General features: G+C 39.1%; 1 long non-coding RNA gene across 1 annotated transcript; it reads left to right on the top strand.

Annotated features, from left to right (window-relative positions):
• The first annotated feature begins 1167 nt into the window (after window positions 1–1167).
• Window positions 1168–22128, top strand: LOC119000735 (uncharacterized). Its single transcript, XR_005069394.1, has 3 exons — window positions 1168–1185; window positions 7081–7083; window positions 22044–22128. It is a non-coding gene; the product is annotated as an uncharacterized LOC119000735 (long non-coding RNA).
• The last annotated feature ends 2417 nt before the right edge of the window (window positions 22129–24545 follow it).

The following is a 24545-nucleotide window of genomic DNA, read 5'->3' as shown; positions in this document are numbered from 1 at the left end:
AGCAAACTAAGCAAACAACTAGAACAAGAACCGAAACACAGAAATGGAAATCACATGGAGGGTTATCAACAGGGGAGTGGGAGGAGGAGAGAGGGGGGGGAAAGGTGCAGAGAATAAGTAACATAGATGGTAGGTACAAAATAGACAGGAGGAGGTTAAGAATAGTATGGGAAATGTAGAAACCAAAGAATTTATATGTATGACCCATGGACATGAACTAAAGTGGAGGAATGTGGGTGGGAGGGGGTTTGCAGGGTGGAGGGGAGTGAAGGGGGTGGGGGAAATGGGACAATTGTAATACCATAATCAATAAAATACATTTAAAAAAGAAATCACTGAACTTCAAAAGCAATTTCATAAACAATAACTATAAACTATTGTGGAAAAAATGACTGAGTCAATTCCCATTAACCATGCAGAATTATACTTCTTTGAATTAATGCTACGATTTGAAGAGAACTACTATTTTGAAAGCAACAGAACTATAACAAAAAAATTAAAAATGCATTTGCTTTCAATGCTGCTCCCTGCTAACATCTTCTCAGTCAAATGTGGATAAAGTAAGTTTACTTTGCATTCTTCAGAATATTATTAGCAAAATGATAGCATAGCTGCATGACTAATTTTGATTAAACTGCACTTCATCTAAATATCTAAGTGCCATGTTTGCTTCTTCAAGTGGCCTTTACTTAGCTTGCAGTATCTCCCACAATTCATTTTCCTCTACAGGAATGGTAAGAAAGGACACTGTGTCAAAGGTCAAGTCCCAACTCTAACTGCCAGATACAGAAATAAATAATGGCAGCATTTCCAAGTACAGGATACTATAATTTTATGAAATCAATGCTAATGAAAAAGACGACCACTTACATTTCCATTTTCCAGCCCTCTGGATCTTGTAGCTACACAGGAAGCAGGTATTTCCCAGCAATGCTTTTAGGATCATGACTAACATTGAAAGAAATAAAGGATGGCAGTTTGTACTTGCAGTAGTGTGAATTATCTATAGAAAGAAAATATAAATGTCTTCATATTTTTATTTCCTGTCCTTATATGTATAGTTTCCAAATCTTCAGTCATCTCCTTGTTTCTTTAGCAAAATCTTTCTGTGTCACTCCCCACACCAAGTTTTTTTTTAAATCAAGAGTTATTCTACCCTGGCTGGTGTAACTCAGTGGATTGAGTGTGGGCCTGCGAACTTGAGGATCGCAGTTCGATCCCCAGTCAGGGCACATGCCTGGGTTGCAGGCCAGTTCCCGGCAGGGAACACATGGGAGGCAACCATACATTGAAATTTCTCTCCTTCTCTCCTTCCCTTCCCCTCTGAAGATAAATAAAAATTTAAAAATTTAAAATAAAAAAATTTAAGAATTATTCTTACCAAAAGCCCATAAGATTCTCCTTTTATTGTGTACGTATCTCTCCTTATCTGCACAGTTCCAGCTGTAACAACACTGCATCTTCACAGGATTGGGTTCTCTGATGTCATGTCTGATTAACTGATTTTAGACTCTAAGTCTCAACAGATTTTGTTCACTTAATGGGTTTTGCTTACATGGACTTAGTGTGGACCATGTTCTCCTTTGTCATTTTTGTTGCCAACAGTCAAGACAATAGGAGTGATTCTCAATCTTCTACAAATTCCCTGGGCCAACCAGTGGCTTCACCCCAGCTCTTCCTCTACATTTGAGGGATCTCAATTGGAGGTCCAGGGCATTACATGTGTGTAGCATCCACTCTCAACTTCTGTGGCAATATATCTATAGAGATAAATAAATGCTAGGAACTTAACATAGGCACGGAGAGTGCATCTTCTTTTTTGGTTGCATCTATACCAATATTTTATGCATAAAACAACAAAAATAATGTCTGATATGTAGGATAAATACAGTGAATCTAAAATATTAGGAATTATAACAGTAAGTTGAGAAACAGGATGTTAAAGAATGTATATTTCTATTTTTGTTTTTGTTTTTGAATTTTTTATTGTTGTTCAAGTACAGTTGTCTCCATTTTCCCCCAATACTACCCCACCCCCAGCCATCCCTACCTCCCATCCTTGACCTACCCCCATTTGGTCTTGTCCATGTGTCCTTTATACATGTTCCTTGAAGAGCCTTCCCCCTTTACCCCCAGTTATCCCTTCCCTCCTCCGCTCTGGTTACTGTCAGTTTGTTCTTTATTTCAGTGTCTCTGGTTATATTTTGCTTGCTTGTTTGTTTTATTGATCAGGTTCCACTTACAGTTGAGATTGTCTTTCAGTGCCTGTCTTATTTCACTTATCATGATGCTCTCCAATTCCATCCATGTTGTCTCGAAGGTTAGGAATTTTTTCTTTCTTTCTGCTGCATAGAATTCCATTGTGTAAATGTACCATAGTTTTTTGATCCACTCACTTACTGAAGGGCACTTAGGTTGCTTCCAGCACTTGGCTATTGTAAATTGTGCTGCTATGAACATTGGGGTGCATAGGTTCTTCTGAATCGGTGTTTCAGGATTCTTAGGGTATAATCCCAGTAGTGGTATTGCCAGGTCAAAAGGAATTTCCATTTTTTATTTTCTGAGGAAATTCCATACTGTTTTGGAATTAGTGGCTGTACCAGTCTGCATTCCCACCAACAGTATACTAGATAATAATGTAACAGAATATACAAATTCATTGATAGGGTTTCAGATTTGATACTGCAACTAATATACAAGAAAATACCATTTGTCAATTTTTTGTGGTATCAAAGAATACCCACAGTTATCAAAAAGGTTATTAAAGGCTATTAAAATCCATATACATATATAATCTGATAGATAGATAGATAGATGATAGATAGACAGATAGATCTCTGCAAATAAAGGCTATTTTCTCATATACGTCCATAAAAAAACATATTATAATAGATTGAATGCAGAAAAAGATATGAGAATCCAGCTAAATTCTATTAAACCAGATATTAATATTTAAAATATTTAGAAAAATGTAAAACAATGCTACTATTCACACGAATTTTTTTAAAATATATTTATAAAATATGTTTAGTTTAACATATGTTAATTGATTTGTTATTGTTTTAAAGTAATTATTAACTTTTTAAAATTTTCTCAGTTTTAATTTCTAATACTATAAACATTGATGAGTAAAGTTTATATAAACTAAAGTTTTTGGATCTGCTCAATAATTTTTTTAAATATTTATTTTTCAGAGACAGGGGAAGGGGGAGAAAGAGAGGGAGGGAAACATCAATGTGTGGTTGCCTCTCACCCGTTCATACTGGGGACCTGGCCTGCAACCCAGACATGTGCCCTGACTGGGAACCAAACCAGCAACCCTTTAGTTCACAGGCCATCACTCAACCCACTGAGCCACACCAGTCAGGGCTCCTCAATAATTTTTAAGAATATAAAGCAATTATGAGATTTTTTAGATGTAAATTGCTATACTAGATTGATATAGAGTAAAAATCTGTATCTAAATTAGTCTAGGAACTCTTTCAATACATATAAAATACAAAATTATAAAACATTACATCATTTGTCAGACTACACTCTTCTTTGGTGAAACATAAAATAATGCTGCCTCTTAAAATACATGGAATTTTAGGTTTATTGTAGGGGGAAAATGCAGACAACTATATTTGAACAACAATAAAGTAATAAAAATTGTTATTAAAAAATCTCTTAATGAGTGTGCTTAAAAAAAAAGAAAAGAAAACATGCCCAGAAAACCTATGAATAATTACACCAAAGATATCTCACAGTCCTACATATGCAATTACATATTCATTTTAGAAAAAAATCTCCCTCATGACTCCTTATATCACTAGCTTTTTTAGCACATTTAAATGCAATCCTCATCACAAAATTTCTATTTACACTTACTTTAGCGAGGGATCACAATCATACTTGTAATGTGAGAAGGAGATGCTGGCTTTCATTTCAGTCATGCCTTTTCCTGATATGCATGACTCACACATCCACATCCAATTCACATTGTTTAGTTCAAAATTATCCAAAGACCTTTACTTAGCTTTTCTTTTCCTCTGAGTGGAATTTCACTTTTTCTGGGAAGAACTACACCCTATCTGATGGTCACACTGAGCCATTATATCCAGAGGCATAATGCAGTCAATTTTGCTGAGGCTCAGGGCTGTCTCTGTCACCAGGCCAGCTCTGGTGGAATACTCTGCCTCTCATTTGTGATGCAATCATAGGACCTTTTTCTAAAAGAAGAATTTAAATAAAATAGATTAGCAGTTTTGTGTTATTTGAGACTCAACCACAAAAGAAAGTGGTTTTGTAAGGAAATGCCTACAACAACAACACGTACTTATTAAGGTCACAGTTTTATCTACATTAGTAGATAGTTTAGTAGCTTAGTTTTCTCATTAATACTGAAATTAAATCTGTTCAAAAATGACTTGCATATATACTAATGTGTGTATACTTATATGTATCATATGGTAAGTTATTTTTTCCATAATCCACTTCAGAATCTATTTATTACAATTATGAGAACAAAATCAAGAATTTCTATTCTCTTATCTTCTATATCCCTTTCCTGAAGCAAAGAGCAAAAAATGAAATTTCATGATAACAAGCCCTCTGATGTCATAACTCTTCCATGACATGACACCATGACCTCAAGTCATCCAGCTCCCATTCTCAAACAAGTGTAGGTCAATCATGATAACTGCCTGGGATGAGTGGGGGAATGAAATGGAAGTAAGAGCAAGACTGAAAGGAAAGATGGCAGGCAGCCCCAGATCACAGAGCAGAGAGGAGGGTAGATTTCTGCCAACAAACCTGGAAATTTATGCAATCCTCATTAAAATACTGGAGGCCCTATTCAGGCACAGGGCTCAGAATGGTTGCTATAAATATGTAAGCAGTAGCAAACCACTGCCATCAGGATGGTCCAGGCAGACCCATGAAATTCCTGGCCAATTAGCTATGCAGATGCGCCCCAGGCATTTCATTACTGACTAAATTGCTGTCTTACAATTTATTATTGAATATTTTAGATCCTTCTCTCCCCATTCCTTATAGTACGTATTTACTGTTGATAATACCATATATCCTTAATGGGGAAAAGGAAATAAAAAATACATGACTAAAATAAATATGTTTTTTATCTCCACTAACATCCTACTGCAAGAGGATATAGGAGATCAGGAAATATTAACTAATCCAGGCATGACATTGTAGCACCCTGGACTAGGTTATGGTTGTGGGGCAGCACGAAGTGAATGTATTTTGAGCATTGTTTTGAAGTTAAAATCATCAGAACCTGAGGGTGTTTGGATGCAGCTTATGAAAAAGGTCAAAGGGAACCCATAGTTTTCTGGCTTGTGCATCTGGGCAGATGGTGGTGCCATTTACTGAAACAGGGAGCACAGGAAGAAGGGGGGTTTGAGCAGGGAGAATGATGTATTCGGCTTTGAACCATTGGTTTTTTAGATGCCTGTGGGACATCTCTGCAGATCTGGAGGACACAGCTGCAGATCAGAAGAGAAAGCAGCCAGCTGTGCCAGAGTGACAAACTGTGCAGCTCTTTGCTCTCTGCAGCCAGGGAGGCCTCCTAAAGACAGGCTGACTGGTAACCAAGTACGTTAGGGCGGAGGCATGCATCTCCTGTAGAAAGACTGTAGGCCATCAATGCACTCCGCAGCACTTTTTACTTCATCATTCTCAAACAAATAACACATCCAGAAAGTTAAATGCCAATTCCACATTCATTAGCATCTGCAAATCAAAACCTGTCTTTCAGAAACATATAGAAAATAACAAAGTGGCATTCAGAGGTGCATACATGATCATTCCGCACTAAGTGATGCTATTCGTGAATCTTACAGGGTATCTCCTTGTCATTGTTCATTAACCAACCTGCCTCACTTGGTCCAAAATTCTAAACCCTGCACTAAATAATGCTTGTGTCACCTTCCAGGAGAAATCACAGAAACAGTTTAGCATGAGGGTGACTAATACTCTCATTGAAGTGTATTGTCTATCACATCCTCAACAGCAATTGCCCCCACTTCACACATTGCCTGACAAAAAAATCTCTTTTCTTCCTAAAATTAAAACCAAATATAAGCTGAAAAATATTTTGATTGCCTTTATAGGGCAGAGATGTCAATATTTCCGGGTTGCAAATGAACCCAAGGTAATTTGATCCATCAACAAATTGTCAGATTAAAAGTAAGGTTGTCACCTCTACAAACTCACTACTAGGTGAATGTTACAATAGAAATCTTAGACCCAGTTTTGCCATGTATGCAAGTTTAGTAGTAATCAGGAACAAAACCTGGTTACTCTAAGAGAAGTCCCTGCCCTTTGTCTTAGACGATATACTCCAACAATCACCTTGCAAGAAGGGTTCCCTCTGAGGCAGATAGATGATATTACGAGAGCAGAATCAGCAAAACTTCTAGTTTTGTTAGGTATCATTAGATGGCCTGGTCCTTCGCTAAGCAGGGAATGCAGAGCCAAATAGAGTTCTAGACCTTGTTCCTAACTCCAAATATTTGTTGTTTCTGTGCCTGGTTATTCTCATGGTTTATTTATCCAAGGGAGGTAGGGCCCACCAAATCTTTCTAACTTACCATATATTTTTAAAACTCTTAGTTTCAACAATTAGATATTATTGTTAACATTCCTTATGCTGATAATTAACAAGCTCTATGGTGTAGACTTAGATGCCTATATTCACAACACTAGTGCTCACCTCTTTGGAATGTGTATTTTTAGTTAAAGAGCTTTAAGTGCTACTTAACCAGTTCTGCATAGAAGATAAATTCTTGGGACTTCCAGCCAAGATGGAGGCGTAGGTAGACACACTGCCTCCTCGCACAACCAAAATAAGGATAATAACAATTTAGAAACAAAATAACAACCAGAACTGACAGAAAATTGAACTGTATGGAAGTCAGACAACCAAGGAGATAAAATAGATACATTCATCCAGACCAGTAAGCAGGGCGGAGCTGGGTGGCAGAGCAGAGAGGGGTCGCGGTACAAAAACCAGTGGCACCTGGCACAAAAGGCACCTCGGGCACACAAGATGGCAGTGGGCAGACCCTGGGTGCATAGGCGGTGGCTGGCAGACCCCAGGTGCGGAGTGGCAACCAGCAGACCCAGCGAGGCAGCGATTGTGAAGCAAGGTACTGTATGTAAGGCAGCCAACCAGGTAGTCCCACATTCGTGAGCAGATAAACCAGATGAAATTGGGGAGCAAGACAGACTGCACAACCCAGGGACCCAGCTCAGGGAAATAAAGCCTCAAAACACCGACTGAAAACACCTGTGGCGGTTGAGGTGCACAGAGGGACTCCAAGCCTCACAAGAGTGTTAGTTGGAGAGTCCCACAGGGTCCTAGAACATACACAAGCCCATCCACCCAGCCACCAGTGCTAGAAGGGCCCAACTTGCTTAGGGGAAGCGGCGGAGGGGCCTGATATCCGACAGAGAGCAGAGCAAGCACCATTGTTTCCTCTCAGAACCCACCCCCACATACAGCATCACAACCCAGGGACTGGGTTGCCCTGCCCTGGTGAACACCTAAGGCTCCGTTTCTCACTACAGGCACAACCAGACCGCCCCCCCCAACACATACACACACACACAAATGGCTCAAACAGAAGAACAGATCAAAGCCCCAGAGCCAATACATCTAAGCAACCAAGAGATAGCCAACCTACCAGATGCACAGTTCAAAATACTGGTGATCAAGATGCTCACAGAATTGGTTGAATTTGGTAGCAAACTGGTTGAAAAAACTAAAGGCTGTGTTAAGTGAAATAAAGAAAAGTGTTCAGGCAACCAATAGTGATGGGAAGAAAACTGGGGCTGAAATCAATGGTGTGGACCAGAAGGAAGAAACATTCAACCAGAAAAGAATGAAGAAACAAGAATTCAAAACAATGAGGAGAGGCTTAGGAACCTCCAGGACATCTTTAAATGTTCCAACATCCAAATTATAGGGGTATCAGAAGGGGAAGAGGAAGAGCAACAAGTGGAAATGGTATCTGAACAAATAATAAAGGAGAACTTCCCCAATCTGGAAAAAGAAATAGACTTTCAGGAAGTCCAGGAAGCTCAGAGAGTCCCAAAGAAGGTAGACCCAAGGAGGAACACACCAAGGCACATCATAATTACATTAGCCAACATTCAAATGAAGGAGAGAATCCTAGAAGCAGCAAGAGATAAGGAGACAGTCACCTACAAAGGAGTTCCCATGAGACTGTCAGCTGATTTCTCAAAAGGGACCTTACATGCAAGAAGGGGCTGGAAAGAAGTATTCCAAGTCATGAAATCCAAAGACCTACAGCCAAGATTGCTCTATCCAGCAAAGCTTTCATTTAGAATGGAAGGTCAGATAAAGTGCTTCTCAGATAAGGTGGACTTAAAGGAGTTCATCATCACCAATCTCTTATTATATGAAATGTTAAAGGAACTTATCTAAGAAAAAGAAGGTAAAAAACATATATAGTAAAATGACAGCAAACTCACAATTACTAACAACCACACCTAAAACAAAAATAGAAACAAACTAAGCAAACAACTAGAACAGGAACAGAACCACAGAAATGGAGATCACATGGAGGGCTAGCAACAGGGGAGTGGGAGGAGGAGAGAAGGGGAAAAGATACAGAGAATAAGTAGCATAGATGGTAGGGGGAGGAATAGAGAGAGGGGGGGCAAGAATAGTATGGGAAATGTAGAAGCTAAAGAATTTATGACACATAGAAATGAACTAAAGGGGGGATGTGTGGGGGAGAGGGTGTGCAGGGTGGAGGGTAATGAAGGGGGGAATGGGAAAACTGTAATAGCATAATCAATAAAATATATTTTTAAAAAAGAAGATAAATTCTTGGTTAAAGCATCTCAAAATACTAGTTTAAGAGCCCTAAGACTTAGATTACTGTTACATTATGCCCATGTATATAACATACTAAAATATTTTAAAGTAAAAATCACACATGAACAATATGACCTTTGGGTTCTTATTTTTGTTGTTGCTTTGGTGTTACAAATAAAACCACAACATGGGCTATGTTCTAACTACCTTTTACTATGTGATAAAACATCTCAAAACCTAATGGAATCTAATATATAGCAAGCCAATTATAATTAATAATACTGCATATATACCTGAAAGTTGCTAAGGGAGTAGATCTTAAATGTTCTCAACACACACACACAAAAATGGTAATTATGTGATGTAATAGTTTCATTAGCTGTCAGCTATGGTGGTAATTATTTCTAATGTGTGTATATCAAAGCACTTTTGTGGGAGCAACTTCGCCCACAAGTTTCCCCGTTCACCACAGATGAAAGTAACACTACCAAGACATGATCTGCTTGGGGAGGAGAGGTGGCCAATCCCTCAAAAGGGAAGGGCTTCGAGCCCCTTCCTCCAGGGGCTTTTATTGGGTTGTAATACACAGGAATACAGGCGGTAAGGCTCAAACAGTAGATAGCATTTCAAAGAAATCTGAGGGCTTAGCCTGAGTCAGTGTCTGTCAGGAAAGCGGGTCACAGAAACTTTGGGAAACATACTCATTTCCTGCTCAGACCCGTAACGTATGAATGAAAGTACTCTTAACAAAGCAGGCTTCCTAGGACTTTTAGGAATTCTTATGCCTGGTTACCCCAGACCCTGTGCTAGCCAGACAAGGGGCTGTACTGCCTCCCCCATCACAGGTTTTCAGGCTTAAGTGGATTAGAGCCAGGAAGCACTTCTCCTAGAGGACATGGGGACTTGGGCTATGTCAGAATAGCCAGGGGGTGAGGGTCCATTACTCCCTCTCTGTTTCAGCCCCCCAAGTCCTTCCATGATGGCCTCCCAAGTGATTGTGTCTGGCTTAGGTTGCCCCTCCTCTGAGGGGTCGTACCTGTCATGGACATCAACCATGCATTGGGGGCAGGGGGGTGAAGCAGAGGCAGCGTTTGATACCAGGGACAAACTTTGTCTCCTTAGTGGCTCGCATTCCAGAGGTCGCTCACTCAGCCTTAACCATGAGGGGACAGTTACAACTCCTGAAACCAGGCAGAGCGGTTTCCAACACACTTTAAACTTATATAATGTTATATATCAATTATATCTCAGTAAAAAAAGAAAGCATAATGGAGTAATACAACATCATCATTTGCTTTGTTCACAAGTTTACAATTTGGTCATGGCTAGTTGGAGTCAGCAGCTCCTCTCTGGTTCAATACCCCTCTGGGGCCTCAGCTGAGTAACTTAGAACAATAGGATGGGGGCTGGGATCATGGGAAGGCTCTTGACTCATCTGTCTGGTACCTGGATTGGAATGACTCAAACAGGGCTCAGCCAGAACTGTTGATCTGAGCATCTGAACATGGCCCCTCCATATGTTTTCTGCTTCTGACAGAATGGTGGCTGGGTTCCCAGAAGGAACATACCCACAGTCAGTGTTACAAGAGAACCAAAGAGCATGACCTTTTCAGTCCCAGGTTCAGAAATCACACAGCCTCCCTTCCCCAATGTCCTATGGTGACAAGCAATTTACAAGCTACCCCAGATTCAAGAGAGGAAAATTAGACCCCACCTCAAGAGGGGCAGTGGGGGATCACACTGCAGGAGTGCAGGAGGGATGGGAAATGGCATTGTGGCCATCTTTGTAAAAACAACCCGCCACACAGAAATTAATAGTGGTATAAAGAACACATGGACAAGGGAGGGTCGAAATGGGAGGGAGGTGGGGAGGGCTGGGGGTGGGCTGGGATGGGGGTAAAAGGCAGAAAACTGTACTTGAACAATAATTAAAATAAAAATTAAAAATTAAACATATTATACTGAAAAAATATATATGGTTGTTGTGTTCTTATCCTCAAAGAACTCATAACTTAGTGGTAGAAGCAGACACATAAACTAATAATCACAATACAATACAAGACGGCAATAGAGCAGGGATGGGCAAACTATGCCTTGACTCTTGTTTTTGTAAACAAATTTTCTTGAAACATAGCCATGCTCATTCATTCATATCATCTGTGGCTGCTTTCACGCTACAGTAGCAGATCTGAGTAATTGTGACAGATGCCATATGGTCCACAAAGCCTAATATATTTACTTTCTGGTCCATTAGAGAAAATATTTACTAACCCCAGCAATAGATTCTAATAACAAATGTTTGGGCAGAGTATTGAGGATGGAAAGATTAAATTTTTGTGGGTATTTCAAAAGTGATGTCACAAAAAAGTAAAATTTAGACTGAATTTTATTCGCTGGCATTCCTATTTGCCTTACTAGACAAAAATTTAAGGCAGTTTACAAGGATATGGAAAGAATAACTAATGACACCCAGCAGTGGCATTCAGGAAGGGACATTCCAGGAAAAAGGAACAAAACTCAGAAACCATGTCTAAGGAAATGAAAAGCTTGTTGTATTCAGAGAGCTCCAACAAGTTCGGTGAGCTGGACCATACACTCCAGGGTGTGAAAGGAATGAGAGGTCGGATGAGAGCAAGAAATACGAAGATTGAAGCATGGAGTCAGAAAACTCCTGGGAGGGTGGTGATGGAAACTGGCTGGTCAGGGCCAGTGAGAACACAGAAGCAAGGTTATGTCCAGACACTCCGCGCCCTCAGGCACTCAGATGTCTTTTCATCTGTGACCTCAACAGAAATGTCTTCTCTAATCAGTGTATCTAAAATGACAACTCCCTCCTTTTACTCTTTGTTTCCTTATCCTGCTTTATTTTTCATCTTGGTACTAATACCAGCCACCATTATATTTTTATTGTCCATTGTCTAAGCCCCCCTATTAAACATAAGTTCCAAGAGCATGAACTTTGTTTCATTCATTTCCATTACTCCAGTGCCTGGTGCAGAACAAACTCATTTGATGAATGAATGGATGAATAAATGAATGAATGGACAAGTGATGAACAAATGGATAGATAAATGTCAAAGAGCAGAGTGGCCACAATTCAGGAACAAACTGGGTTGGGAAGTGGAAAGGGTCACTCTAGGTTGTCTAGTTCATTTCGTTGGGTAGAGGCTGATGCCATCAACTAAGGAAAGGAGATCAAGTTTGGTGGGGAGTTGGGCACTGGGTGGAGAGACTGCAAATTTGGTTTCAGATATACTGAGTTCAAGTGGCCTGTAGATACTTGAACAGAAAAGCTGTTCAATGGGCAGTTGGGAATGTAGACACAAAGTTTAGGAGAAAGGAACTGGGTGTGTAGACTTGAGGTCACATGAGTAACAGGTGATAGGTGATTCCATGAGAGAATATAAGATTTTCCAAGAAAAGGCATAAAGTAAGAAGAGAGCTGGTGACTGCATCTAGGAAGAGAAAGCACACTTTAAGGGACTGACAACAGAATCAAGAAGACTTGAGGCAGAGTCAGAAAAGAAAAGAATCAGAGAAGAACTGGTACCACGTGAACCAAGATAGTATTCAGTAGTCCTCCCTCATCCATGAGGATATGTTCTGAGATTACCAGTGGGTCCTTGAAACCATGGACAGTAACAAACCCTATATATGCTATGTTTCCCCATATGTATTTTAATTCATAAATTAGGCACAGTAAGAGATTAACAACAATCACTAATAGAACAACATAACATTAAGCTATAATAAAATGTATGTGGATGTGGTCTCCCTATCTCAAAATGTCTTATTGTATTATACTCACCTTTTCACTTAAAGGAAGCATTTATGGCTTCTCTTTGGCATATTCAAATGGCCAGCATCACAACTCTTCCACTTTGGGACCATTATTAAGTAAAACAGAGGTTACTGGAACACAAGCACTGCGATACCACAAGAGTTGATCTGATAACCAAGATGGTGGCTACAAAGTGGCTACTAACGGGTGAAGAAAGTCAACAGCCTGGAGATACTGGACAGAGGGATGATTCCCATACTGGGCAGAATGGAGCAGGACTTTGTGAGATTTCATCACACTACTCAGTATGGTTCACAGTTTAAATCTTACAAATTGTTCATTTCTGCATTTTTCATTTAATATTTTCTGATCATGACTGACATCAGGTAACTAAAATCACAAAAAGTAAAACAAAAAATAATGGGGGATACTGTATTTTCAATAGAGAGAATGACCAACAAATTCAAATCCAGCAGAAGACTTGTGATAGAAGGACTAGTGAGAAACCACAAGTAGTCCCTAAAACGTTCCAGTGGTGACTCTTACTGTTTTCTGCCAGCCTTAAAGAAATAAGATTCTGCCCTGGCTGGTGTAGCTCAGTGGATTGAGCACAAGCCTGCAAACCACACAATCGCGGTTCAATTCCCAGTCAGGGCACATGCCTGGATTGCAGGACAGTCCCCAGCAAGGGGGTGCAGGAGAGGCAACCATACATTGATATTTCTCTCCTTCTCTCCTTCCCTTTTCCTCTAAAGATAAATAAATAAATAATATTTTTTAAAAAAGAAATAAGATTCATAGATCTAAAGACCAAAATTCTTTTTCTATAGTTGACAGCCTTTCATCTCCATGACCAGGTAAATCCATGGTAAAGGAGATACTAATCCAAGTCATTTTTTGTTTGTTTGTGTTCCCTCTCTGTGCTTTCCCTTTTCCCTCTCCGATTCTAACTGGGTCCATGCATTGTTTCCTCAGAATAGACTTGTGGCTAGACTTCTGGATTTAGTTCTGAAATACATCAAGGAGAATCTGGTTCAAGGACAGCTGTATCCCCAAGACTGCAAAGATCTGATCTCCCAGAAGCAGCAAGGATGTCACTCTTCCTCTTGGCACTAACCTTTCATTGTACACCTCAGGGAGGCTGTGTCTTTTCCAAAGACTCCCTCTTTTCTAGAAAACAGCTGAGGGGTGAACCCAAAGGGACTATATGCAGATTGGGACTTGCTCCTGTGATTCAACCCATTTTAATATCCCAGCTACCACTACATGGGCTGATCATTGGGTGTGCACTCACTGGGTAATTAATGAAACCAATATTAAGTCATTGTTTTGAGTATGAGTTACAAACACTAATAGATTTTCTTCAGTCCTTGATTAAAGTAAACAAGGCATTTTAAGGCAGCCAACAGCCAGCTCTTGGCTAAAGAGGATAAAATTTTCTCTAAATCTCAGTCTATAATTTTATTTTCCTTCCTTTGTTCTTGCATATCCACTAAAATCTCAATATTACACCTATCACCCCCTGAAACCGTTCTCCTCACAACAGGACCGAAGAGATCCTGACCGAATGTAGTGGTCTGTCCAGCATTTTCATCTGCTGCGTCTCACCTGACTGGTCACCGTCCACCTTTCCTTTCTCTTGGAAAGCTCTTCTTTTTTGGTTTCTTTGATGCCAGTCTCTCCTGGTTCTTCTGTTTCTCTATATATTTCTTCCTCTTTTGTGTGTTTTAATTTTTTAAATTAAATTTATTGGAATGACATTGGTTAATAAAATTACATAGGTTTCAAGTGTACATTTCTATGATATCTCATCTGTATATTGTTTCCACCATTCAAGGTTAAATCTTCTTCCATCACCATGTATCTGACCCACTTTACCCATTACTACCCCCTCACCCTGATCTGTCTGGTAACCACCCTAACAAGTGTTGGAGAGGCTGCGGAGAAAAGCCATTTCTTTTTTTGTTTGTTTGTTCATTTGTTGCTTTTGGATTTCTATCCTACATATAAGTAAAATCATATGGTTCTTAACTTTTTTGTCTGACTTATTTTGCTTAGCAGGATATTCCTGAGATCAACCCAGTTCTAACAAATGGCAATATTTCATCTTTTCTTATGGCTGAGTAGTACTGCATTATTGATATGTACCACATTTTATTTAGCCAATCATTTACCAAAGGACACTCAGTTGTTTCCATGTCTTGACACTAAATAATGCCACAATTAACATAGGGGTGCGTACATACATTATTGTAAATAAACTATTCCTTTTTTTAGTAGATACTCAGAAGAGGTGTTGCTGGGTCATATGTTAACTCTATCCTTAATTTTTTGAGGAGGCTCCATGCTGTTTTCCAGAGTGGTTATACCAGTTTACATTCCCACCAGCAGTGAATGAGGGTTCCTTTTGCTCCACATTTCTTCAACATTTGTTATTACTTGTCATGTGATAATAGCCATTCTAAAAAGTATGAAGTGGTATTTAATTTTAGTTTTGATTTGCATTTCTTTTTTTAAAGGTTTATTTTATTCTCAGTTGAGAGGGGGAAGGGAGGGGAGAGAGAGAGAGAGAGAGAGAGAGAGAGAGAGAGAGAGAGAGAGAGAAACAGTGATCCATTGCCTCCTGCACACACTCTGACCAGGGATCAAGCCGCTGAGCCACACTAGCCAGGGTTATTGGCATTCTTTAATAGCTAGTGAAGTTCAGCATCTTTTCTTTTTTTAAAGTACATTTTATTGATTATTCTGTTACAGTTTTCCCATTTTTTTCTCTCCTTTTTCACTTCTCTGCCCCATACACCCACTACTCTCCAGCATCTCCCCACCTTAATTCATGTCCATGGGTTGTACCTATAAGTTCTTTGGCTTCTCTATTTCCCATACTATTCTTAACCTCCCCCTGTCTATTTTGTGCCTACAAATTATGGTTCTTATTCCCTGTATTCCCTCCCCCCATTCTCCCCCTTTCCTTCCCCATTGATAACCCTCCATATGATCTTCATTTCTGTGATTCTGTTCCTGTTCTAGTTGTTTGCTTAGTTTTTGTTTTTTAGATTCAGTTGTTGATAGTTGTGAGTTTGTTATCATTTTACTGTCCATAGTTTTTTATCTTCTTCTATCTCTTACATAACTCCCTCTACCATTTCATATAATAAGGGCTTGGTGATGATGAACTCCTGTAACTCGACCTTATCTAGGAAGCACTTTATCTGCCCTTCCATTCTAAAGGATAACTTTGCTGGATAGAGTAATCTTGGATATAAGTTCTTGCCTTTCATGACTTGGAATGCTTCTTTCCAGCCCCATCTTGCCTGCAAAGTTTCTTTTGAGAAATCAACTGATAGCCTTATGGGAACTTCTTTGTAGGTAACTGTCTCCTTTCCTCCTTGCTGTTTTTAAGATTGTCTCCTTATCTTTAATCTTGGGTAACTTAATTATCATGTGTGTTGGTGTGTTTCTCCTTGGGTTCAAATTTTTGGGGACTCCCTGGACTTCCCAGACTTCCTGGAAGTTTATTTTCTTTGCCAGATTGGGGAAGTTCTTCTTTATTATTTGTTCCAATAAGTTTTCAATTTCTAGCTCTTCCTCTTCTCCTTCTGGCACTCCCATGATTCAGATGCTGGAGCACTTGTGGTTGTCCCAAAGGCTCTGAAGTCTCTTCTAATTTTTTCAAATTCCTGTTTCTTCATTCTGTTCCAGTTGGATATTTATTTCTTCCGCTTGTTCCAAATCATTGATTTGAGTCCTGGTTTCCTTCCCTTCACTGTTGGCACACTGTATATTTTATTTCATTTTGTGTAGCCTTCATTTCTTTCTTCATTTTGTGACTGAGCTCAATCAATTCTGTGAGTGTCTTGATTACCAGTATTTTGAACTCTGCGTTAGATAGGTTAGCTATCTCCTCATCACTTAGCTCTTTTTCTAGAGTTTTGATCTGTTCTTTCAGTTGAGCTGTATTTATTTGTCTTGGCACACCTGTTAAGTTGTAAGGGGCGGCAGCCTTAGGTATTTGCCAGGGTGGGGCAACCTACTTTACTGCGTTGTGGAGCTGTATGTGGGAGAAGGGTCAGAGAAAGAACAGTGCCGCTTGCTTGCTCAGCTCTAGCCCCACTTTCTTTCTTTTTCTAATGTTTATTTATTTATTTTTTAGAGAGAGGGGAAGGGAAGGAGAAAGAGGGGGGAAATATCAATGTGTGGTTGCTTCTTGTGAGCCTCCTACTGGGGACCTGGCCTACAACCCAGGCATGTGGTCAATTGAACTGGTTACCCTTTGGTTTGTAGGCCAGCACTCAATACACTGACCCACATGAGCTAAGGCTAGCCCCACTTTCCAACAAACTATCTGTGAGACTGGGAGTTTCTCCCACCTTCTCAACCCCCGCAGCATTTTACCACTAGAGGTTTTAAGTCTTTAGTTTCCTGGTGAGCCAGTCCCTCCTTGCCCATGGGGTCAGCGGCCTTGCCAGGGGTTCTCTCCACCTGCCCAGCTACCTGTCTCCGTCCTGCTCCTAAGAGTCTGGACGAATATCTCTTTAACTTTTTGATTGACAGAGTTCCACGCAGTTTGTTATTCTGGCAGTTCTGCTTGTTTATTGTTTTTAAATTGGTTGTTATCCTTCTTTTGGTTGTGCAGAAGCAAAGTGTTTCTACTTATTCCTCCATCTTGGCTGGACTCAGCATCTTTTCTTATATATGTTGGTCAGTTGCATGTCTTCTTGGGAGAAGTATCTGTTCAGATCCTGCCCATTTTTTAATTGGATTGTTTTGTGTCGAGTTGTATGAGTCTTTTGTATTTTTTGGATATTAACTCTTTATCTGAGGCATTGTTTGCAAGTATCATCTCCCATTCAGTTGTCTGCCTTTTCATTGTGTTGGCAGTTTCTCTTGCTGTGCACAAGACTCTTAGTTTCATATGGTCCTATCCATTTATTTTTCCTTTTACTCCCATTTCCATTGGAGAAAATTCATAAAGCTGTCTTTGAGACCAAGGTTCATAAGCTTAATACCTATGTTTTCTTCAGTGTAATTTATTGTTTCAGGTTTTATATTTAGGTCCTTGATTCATTTTAATTTATTTTTTGTGTATGGTGACAAGTAGTATATGGTGACAAAGAGCAGTGTAGTTTCATTCTTTTTCATGTGGCTTTTTTGTTTTCCCAGAACCATTTATTGAAGAGGTTTTATTTCTCTATTTTATGTTCTTGGCTCTTTCGTCAAAAATTATTTGCCATATATATTACTGGACTTTTAATTCTGTTCCATTGGTCTGTGTGTCTGTTTCTCTGCCAAACCATCTTAGTATAATTTGAAGTCAGGGAGTGTGATACCTCTGGCTTTGTTCTTTTTCTCTTATCAGGATTGCTTTGGCTATTCAGGTTTTGTTTTCCTTTTTGTGTGTGTGGATCCATACAAATCTGACTATTTTATGTTCTATTTCTTTTTTAAAATGACATTGGAATTTTGATGGGAATTACATTAAATTCCTATATTGATTTGGGTAACATGGAAATTTTAACTGTTCATTCTTCCAATCCATGAATATGAAATATCTTTCCATTATTTGTTTTTTTCAATTTTTTAAATAATGTTTTGTAGTTTTCAGTATATAGGTCCCTTAAATCCCTTTTTAAGTTTATTTTTAGGTATTTTATTCTTCCTGTTGCAACTGCAAGCAGAATTGTTTTGTTTTGTTTTGTTTCCATTGCTCAACCTGGAATTTTGTTATTAGTATATGGGAATGCAATGGATTTTTATAAATTGATTTTGCATGCTGCAACTTTACTACATATTTGTTTACTGTTTCTAATAATTTTTGTGGAGTCTTTAGGGTTTTCTATTAAAGAATCATGCTATCTGCAAAAAGCGACAATTGCACTTCTTCATTCCTTATTCAGATGCTTTTTATTTCTTTCTCTTGCCTTATTGCTATGGCTAGGAGTTGCAGTACTATGTTGAATAAGACTGGTGAGAGTGGATATCCTTGTGTTGTTTCTGATCTTAGAGAAAAAGCTTTCAGTTTTTCACCATTGAGTATAATATTAGCTGCACTATATGGCCTTTAGGTTGAGGTACTTTTCTTTCTTTATCCATTTCACTGAGTATTTTAGTCATAAATGAATGCTGTATCTTATTAACTGCTTTGTCTGTGTCTATTGATAAGGTCATATGATTTTTATCCTTTCTTTTGTTAATGTGGTGTATTACTTTGATTGATTTGTATATGTTGAAGCACCCTTGTGCCCCTGAAATGAACCTAACTTGATCATGGTGTATTATTTTTTAATGTATTGTTGTACTTGATTTGCTAGCATTTTGTTTAGGACTTTTGCATCTTTATTCATCAGTGATATTGGTCTGTGGTTTTCTTTTGTGTGTGTCCTTGCCAAATTTTGGTATCACAGTTGTGTTGGCCTCATAAAATTTGTTAGAAAGTATTGCCTCTTCTTCAATTTTCTGGAAGAATTTGAGAAGGGTAGGTATCAAATCTCATTTGAATGTTTGGTAGAATTCACTAGTGAAGTCATCTGGCCCTAGACTTTTACTTTTGGGGGAGTTTTTCATGGTTGTTCCAATTTCCTCACTGTTGATCAGTCTATTTAGATTTTCAATTCTTTGTGATTCAATCTATAAAGGTTACATGTTTCTAGAAACTTCTTCATTTGTTCTAGGTTATCAAATTTTGTGGCATATAGTCATTCATAGTATTCTTGTATGATCCTTTGTATGTCTGTAATATCTGTGGTAACTTCTTTTTCTGATTTTATTTGAGTCTTTTCTCTTTTTTGCCTTAATGAGTTTATTGAGGAATTTCCCAATTTTATTAATCTATTCAAACAACCAGGTCTTTGTTGCATTAATTTTTGTAGTCTTTTATATAGTCATTTCATTCTCTATTTCATTTCATTCTGCTTTAATTTTTATTATTTCCTTTCTTCTGCTGACTTTGGGCTGTTTTGTTCTTCTTTTTTCTAGTCTTTAAGATATAATGTTCAATTGTCTATTTGGGATTTTTTGTTTGTTTCTTGAGATAGGCCTGTAATAATATAAACTTCCCTCTTATTACTGCTTTTGCTGTCTCTCAAAAGTTATGTTGTATTGTCATTCTTATTTATCTCCATATCTTTTGATCTCACTTTTTATTTCTACTTTGACCAATTTTTTAGGTGCATGTTGTTTAATCTCTATATATTTGGGATTTTTCACTTATTTTATTGCAGTTTATTTCTAATTTCAAAGCATTGTGACCAGAGAATATGTTGGTATGATTTCAATCTTCTTGAATTTGTTGAGGCTAGTTTTTTGTCCCAACATATGATCTACCCTTGAGAATGTTCCATATACACTGGAGAAGACATATAGAATGTGATGTTTGGAGACGAAAGGCTCTATAAAGTCAGTTATGTCCATTTGATGTAATGTGTCATTTAAGGCCAGAATTTATTTGTTAATTTTCTGTTTGGATGATCTATTTCTGTTTAGCTGTCAACTTGGTGGTTAGGCCCGCTACTATGATTGTGGTTTTGTCAGTTTCTCCCCTTAGTCCTACTAGTATCTGTTTTGTATATTCTGGGGCTCCCTGATTGGGTACATATACAGTGAGAAGGGTTATGTCTTCCTGATGTAGTGTTCCCTTTATTATTATAAAGTGTTCATCTTTGTCTCTCATTACCTCCTTTAACTTGAAATCTATTGTGTCAGATATTAGTATGTTTACACCTGGTTTTCTGTGGGTCCCATTTGCTTAGAGAATCATTTTTTACCCTTTCACTATGAGTCTGCATTTGTCTTTGCACCTTTAGTCTCCTGAAAGCAGCATATGGTTGGGTTTTGTTTTTTGATCCAATCTGCTGCTCTGTGCCTTTTTACTGGTGGATTCAGTCCATTTACATGTAGGGTAATTATTGATATATAAGGATTTCTTATAGCCATTTTATCTTTTGTTTTCTGGTAGCTCTGTGCTTCCATTGGCTCTTTCTTAAAACTTTACTTATTGATTTTGGAAAAAGAGAGAAGAAGGGTGGAGAGAGAACAAGAGAGAGAGAGAGAACACCGTCAATTTGTTGTTCCACTTATTTATGCATTTATTGGTTCCTTCTTGTATGTGCAACCAGAGGTCAAGCATGCCACCTGGGTGTATTGGGATGACACTCTAACCAAATGAGCCACCTGGCCAGGGCTCCCTTGTGTTTCTGTCTGTTGTTTTTGTTTGGTAGTATTTTGTAACGTTTTTCTGTTCCCTCTTTTTTCAAGTTATGTGTCTTGGTTTGGGGTTTTTGTGTGTGGTTGCAATTGTGTTTATGCAAAAGAAAGTTTCATATATACAGTATTTCTTTTTCTTCTGAATGTATCTAATATCCATTTCCCTTTGCAAATTCATGCCTTTACACCTTCCCCTTTGATTTTTTTTTAGTACAAATTATCATTATTTATGCTGAGTTCATTTCCAAAATGTAGTATCTATTGTCTTCTTCCTCTCTTTTAATTTTATGACTCCCTTTAAACTGAATGTGATATACTTTAATATAGTACCCTGTTTTAAAAAAGGGTTGTAATATTCTTATTCTGTCTTCTTGTTGGTGATTTTACTAATAGTTGGGTGAATTTTTATTCTTTGTTTTAGGTAGAATAACCCCTTTGAGTATCTCCTGCAATGGACGTCCTCTGGTGGTAGGTTCCCTCAGCTTCTATATGTTTGGAAAAGTCTTTATTTCTCCTTCATATCTAAAGGGTAACTTTGCTGAGTGTATTATTCTGGCTTCATAAATTCTCTCTTTCAGTAGATTGAATATTAGTTTCCACTCCTAACTTGAAGGGTTTCTGCTGAAAAATCCAATGATAATCTAATGGGATTTTCTTTCTAAGTTATTGTCTTCTTTTCCTTGAATGGCCTTAAGATGTCTTTCCTTGTTATTAATTTTTGACAGTTTTAACTCACTGTGCCTTGGAGAGAATCAAGGATCAAGTTCTTTCAATGGGTTTGAATAGGATCTCCATTCCTTTCCTTCTCTTATTCTGGCATTCCTGTTATTCTTATTTGCTTTTTCTGACAGAGTCAGATAGTTCTTACAGAGTTCCATCATATTTTTTATCCTTAAATTTTTTCCTCTTCCCTTTATGGCATTTCTATCTTCAATATCCCTGATTCTTTCCTCAGTGTGGTCAGTTTTATTTCCTAAACTCCTTATTTCATTCTTTATCTCTTTTACTGAGTTTTTCATCTCCAGAATTTCTATTTGTTCCTTTTTTTAATGTTTCAATGTCTTTGAATAAAGTACTTCCTATTTTCATTGATTTTATTTCTGAGTTCATTAAACTGGCTATCTGTATTTTCTTGTAACGAGTTTTTTTCAGAAATACAGTCTTGAATTCTTTATCATTTAAATCACATATTTCTACCCTGGCAGGTGTGTCAAGGGCTTGTGAACCAAGGGTTACGGGTTTGATTCCCAGTCAGGGCACATGCCTGGGTTGCAGCCAGGCTCCTGGTAGGGGCCATGTGAGAAGCAACCACACATTGATATTTTCCCCCCTCTCTTTCTCCCTCCCCTCCATTCTCTAAAAATAAATAAATAATATCTTTTTTTTAAATCACATATTTCCATGTCTTTAAGTTTATTTTCTGGAGATTTTTTTTCCTGAGCTTCCTGGTTACATTGGTCATTCATGGTATTTGATGGATTTCTTCTCTATTTAGGCATCTAGGTTTGAGTGGTACATCTCTAGTAGATTGATAAAGAGGACTTGCTTTTCTTTTCTTGCTTGCTTTTGTTTTCTGGTAGGTGGCGCTGAAGTACACATTTTTAGTTCTCCTATACCACTCCGGCTTTTCAGATCTCTGCATTGCGGTGGAATTGTTCTGTGTTCCATGGGAAAGTGAGCATCTCACCTGTATTCAGGTGTCCTCGGTCCCAGGGGACCAACCGCACAAGGGAATGTGGTGGGAGATTGGGTTCCATGTCTGTGAAGTCACAGTGCTATCCCCTACAGCCACTGCTGGCAGTGCAGCCACAATGGATGAAGGTGGGGTGAGCAAGAGCATGCTAGCTGCTACCTCTTTGCTTTGTTCTGCCAATCATGGTGACTGGCAAACATCAGCAACTTCTCCTCTGTATCTCCACTTGGTCCTGGGATTAGTAGCAGACTGTGCTCATTGCTCAGGGGAAAAAATGTTTCTATAGTACCAGTTCTCAGGTTTGCAGATAATGTGCTCCACAACCCAACATTCATTGCTAAAGCTTCTTCTGGGGCCAACTCCTTACTCTGGGAGCATGAGGCCAGGTGAGCTCTGGGACGGTGAGAGGAGGCAGCCATGCTCCATGGCTTTGTTTCTCATCTGGAATGGCTATTGCCAGACAACCATAGCCACACCCCTGTGCTTCAGCCTTCAGCCTCAGCATGTACTGATCATTCCTGCAGGAATGTCCACAGTATCTCTCTGCTCCTTCAGGATGAAGGGAGCACCAGTGGTAAGGACTCACCAGTGATTCCTTCCCTCTCTGGGCTGAAATTCACAGACATCCCAGGGATGTGAGCTCCAGGCTGTCGCCAGCACTGAGTCAGCCCTTCTCCCTTCCCAGCTCCATGGTTCACTCCCACTTGTCCACCTTCAGATAATTCAATGCATGGATCTCTTAGACGTGCTAGTGCATTGAGCAGGGAAGTTTTCTTGAATTATAGCTGTTCAAATTGTTGAAACTTCAGGGGGAGAGACCAAGGGGACCTCTCACACCACCATTTCTCAGACATCACTTCAACAAATCTACATATTTCTTTTTTATTTCTTTGAATGGCTAAGTTTTCCTTCTTCTTTTGCCTGTTGCTGTAAGTTGTCTCCTAAAATTAAGTCTTCATTCTTCAGTCCTTTTATTATACCCAGCCTTGTCATCTCTACTTCTCTGTTCTCCTATAGTTTTCTAAATGGTCTTACAGTTTATGTTTTTTTTTTTAATCTTTAGAGAGGAAGGGAAAGAGAGAAATATCACTGTATGGTTGCCTCTTGTGAGTCCCCTTCTGGGAACTGGACTGCAACCCAAGTATGTGCCCTGACTGGGAATCAAACCGCGATCGTGTGGTTCGCAGGCCCGCACTCAGTCCACTGAGCTACACGAGCCAGGGTGTGTTTTCTTTGAGTATTGTGATTATATAGAACATTAGCATTTGTAATAATATTACACTGTCCACTTAAGTCAGTATCAGTTTAGGTAACCCTTTTACATTGGAGTCAAAGGTGATTTTTTGACTTCGGATATAGTATAAAGAAAGCATTTTAAGAGAGAATATCTGAGGACTGTCTAAGAACGGGATTAGGCTCCCCAAACCAGAGCACCAGTATCAGGAAGAGGAGCCCACAAAATATCTGGCTGTAAAAACCAGCCCGTATTTCATCCATTCAGGTGAGACAAAAAGCTACTAGAAACCCATGCATCCTCTTAAAGGGCCTATGCACTGACTCTTGCTTGCAGGTACTCACCTCGGGCTCCAGTGGAGGAGCAGAGGCTCAGAAAGTGCCAGAGGCATATGGAGGGAACTGAGTTGCATAGCTTCCGGGTGAAGGCTGGAGGGACAACCATCAGTGTCCCTGTGTTGAGCCCTTGTTTAATGCAGTTGGCAGACAAGTACCATCTTTACTTTGTTGAACCCCCTTGCCCAACACACACACGGAGAAACGAATCTGAATCTGCACTAGTCTGGTGAACTCCTCTCACTTCACTCTGAGACTCCCCTTGACCAAAAATGCATGTAGTCCCCAGGCAGTAGGCCTCAGTGTATACTGTGACTTTTGCAGATTGGCCTCAGGCTCAGCACCAGCACCCAATCTGAAACTGCATTAACCTGGTAAACATGATTCACTTTACCCTGGTGACTCTCTGAGACCATGCCTCACCTAACTCATGCACCACTCAAGACTTTCAGTAG

The sequence above is a fragment of the Sturnira hondurensis genome, unplaced genomic scaffold (genome assembly GCF_014824575.4).
Source record: "Sturnira hondurensis isolate 20B ecotype Veracruz unplaced genomic scaffold, ASM1482457v3 Scaffold0016273, whole genome shotgun sequence".
NCBI classification, from domain to species: domain Eukaryota; kingdom Metazoa; phylum Chordata; class Mammalia; order Chiroptera; family Phyllostomidae; genus Sturnira; species Sturnira hondurensis.
This window is presented reverse-complemented; position numbering and strand designations above follow the sequence as displayed.